The sequence below is a fragment of the Frankliniella occidentalis genome, unplaced genomic scaffold (genome assembly GCF_000697945.3).
Source record: "Frankliniella occidentalis isolate FOCC.00 unplaced genomic scaffold, Focc_3.1 Scaffold81, whole genome shotgun sequence".
In the NCBI taxonomy this organism is placed as follows: Eukaryota; Metazoa; Arthropoda; class Insecta; order Thysanoptera; family Thripidae; genus Frankliniella; species Frankliniella occidentalis.
The window spans coordinates 1,144,749-1,147,887 of record NW_026267211.1 but is presented as its reverse complement, the minus strand read 5'-3'; positions in this window follow the sequence as shown (position 1 = coordinate 1,147,887).

Sequence of the window (3,139 nt, the reverse complement as noted above, 5' to 3'; positions counted from 1 at the left end):
CCCCCCCCCAATTCCTTTTCCCACCTCTCTCTCTCTCTCGCTCTGTTTCTCCCCATGTCTCTCTTGCTCTCCTGTCTTTCTCTCTGATATAATTACACGAGCGTCAGGCTGCTGGGTGGTTATCCGCCTCGACATTCTAGACGTCTGTCAGCAGCGCCAACGCCAGCAGCACACGCTGTGTGTGTGTGCAGCCGACCGCGTCGTGTCGTAGAGGTGGGGGACTTAATACGATCCTCGCCGCCCCGAAATGAGCGGCGCTCGGCCGCCGGTCCTTAATGAGGGTCCGGCCATCTCGACCGTGATGCCCGTCCGGCCAACGCCGGCCAGCCAGCGCCATCCATCCATGCATCTGTTTTCTGTCAATGTTGACGGTGTCGTTGTCCTTGTCTGTTTGCAGGTGGCTGGCAGGCCCAGCGCACCGCCCTCCGCGTCCGCCGGCGACCTGACGCACTTGTGCAACCACAAGCGGAAGCTCGTGGCGACCCTCGCGGCCAACAGCGGCAGCGGCGGCGGTCCCGGCCAGCACGCCCCCGGCCAGGGTCAGGCTCTCCACGGCGCTCCTGCGGGCCAGGACGCCGCCCAGGACGCACCCCAGGATGTCCCTGCCGGCCAGGGCGTCCCCCAGGGCGCGGCCCCCACCTCGCACCTACTCCTTGGTGCGCCACAGGGTGTGCCACAAGGCGTACCTCAAGGCGTACCTCAAGGTGTACCTCATGGAGTACCTCAAGGTGTACCTCAAGGTGTTCCTCAAGGTGTTCCTCAAGGTGTGCCTCAAGGCATGCCCCAGGGAGTGCCACCGGGAGTGCCCCAGGCTGTCGACGTGACGCATGGTCCTCTCCAGAGGACTCCGCAAGCCTCGCCTCCTCAGGCGGCTCACCACGCCATGAGCGCACCGCAACAGCAGCAGGGCATGCCCCAGGGCGTACCCCAGGGCGTACCCCAGGGCGTACCCCAGGGCGTACCCCAGGGCGTTCCTCCGGAGGGCGGCCCGGGCGCTCAGGCCGCGTTCCTTGGCCCTCCGGTCATGACAACCGCTGTCCCCGCTGGTTCGGGGCCCGCGGCGAACCACGACGCCTTCCAGGAGACCAACACAAAGAACGGTAAGTGGAAGCTGGTAGCGCCATCACAGCCCCGGTGGCGAGGGCCGTACAGCGGCCCCGAAAGTTGGCCGTTACGAGGGGGATGAACGCCACGCCACGCCACACCCTTTGGGGCTGGGCCAGGGCGGCCCCTCTCTCACAACATGTGCGGCGGCGCGCGGAGCGGTCGGGCCGGAGTGTTTCATGTAATTTCAGCAGGAGAGGGAAGGAAATCGACCCGATCGCCCCCGTGCCGTCCCGTCCGGCCCGGGCCCGGCCCTCTTACCACCCCCTTGTCCTTGTCGCTTCCGAGCGCGGCCCGGCTCTGCACGGCTCTGCACGCCGCTACACGGGGCAGAGGCAGGCGGGCGGGGGCGTCCCCACCACCACCGCCGCGGCCAGGGCGAGGCGAGCAAGCAGCGAGCAGCCCACTTGTCGAGCGGAGCTGCGGCGGAGCCCCAGAGCGGGCGAGGGGCGGCCGCCCGGAGGGCTGTTCGGTGGAACAACCTCGGGGCGTTGCGCGGCGTTGCGTCATTATGACCAAATGGGAGCGGGGTAGGGAGGGGTGGAGTCAGTGCGCGGCCGTCTCGGGCGAGGGAGAGAGAGACACCCGCCTGGCCCCTGGGCGGCGGGTGCGAGAGAGACCGCGGGTGATTGGGGGCGCGCCCTCTCGCTCGCCCGCGCGATCCACAAGGCGCGGGGGCGTCTCTCTCTCGCACCTGCGGTTCCGTCGCCTCGCCTCTCGCCTCGCCACTGCAGGGGTGGATGGCCGGTCGGGTCGGGTCGGGTCGGCGGGGCTGCGGGGGGCGCCGCTATTGTGGAGGATTATACCTCTCTCTCTGTATCCACGTCGCTCTGCCCGCATCTATTTTCGTCCCCTCCCTCCCTCCCCTCCCCTTTTCTCCATGTGCGTTGTGCCCGTTCCGTCCGCCTTTCTCTCCCCCGTCCTTTTCTCTCGACCCATCACGCTCGGCCGACTCCTCCCCCAACCCCCCTTGCTGGCTCTACTACCCCCTCCCCTACAGTAATCTCTCCGGCAAGCCGAGTGGAGCTGTGCTCTTCGGTATCTACACGACGGCGGGCGGCGGTGGTGTGTTTGTGTGCTGGGCTGGCAGGGCTACCGCCCCCACCGCCACCGCCCCTCCGCCCCGGCTCCACTTCACTCGCCTCGCTGCTGAGACGAGATCAATAATTCCTCCCAGGAGAGCTCGCCTTGCCGCTCGCTCGCCCGCCCGTCGCCCTTCCCCGCTCCTCTCTCTCTCCCTCTCTCTTCTCATCGCTCGGCGGCGAGCGGGGTGCGGAGGGGGGTGGTGTGGTGGGGGCACAACCCCCCGTGCCGTGCGGGCCCCTTGGATGCCTGCTCATCGTCTTGATTCCCCGACTCCTTTCTCCTCCCGGGGCCGAGGCCAGCCGGCCACCGCCGCACCGCCACTGCCACCACCACCTCCACCTCCACCTCCTCGCCCTGCTGCAGCATGAAGGGGGTGGCCCGTGGGCTGCGCGGCCAGGCCTCGGCCAGGCGAGGCCGGTGACCTCGCTCGCCTCGCGATCCGCGGCGCGCTGGTGGTGGCCCGGCCCCGGCCCGGCCCTGGCCCCGGCCCCGGGGGGTAGCGCTGCGGGGCGAGCGCCTGGAATGTGTTAATTGAGGACTTAAGTCTGCTGGGCTTGTGCGCAGAAGGCTTTGTCGCTCACCCCCGGAGTCGGTCTCTGTGCCCGGGCTTTGTGTTGCCGGACGAGTTCTGTGGCCGCGGAGCGCCCCAGCGGCACCCTCTAGCGCACCCACATTGTGGTGAAGCCGCACATTTGCGGAGTGACCACAATCTGGCCATGAACTTCAAGTTTGAGCTTAATGTGGTCAGAAACTGTTTAGTGTGCCCCCAACGTGACGATGGCCGTCCCTGGAGCTCACTAGAGCTGCTCGTGGCCCGCGGCTCAGCGGCACACATCTACCACGATGAAGCAGATAGCCGGTTCGGGAGTAACGGCCGTGGGCGCGCCTTGATGGGGGTGTGGGCTGGCCGATGGGGCGGGGCGGCCGCTGGATGGGCTCGCGGGGCGGG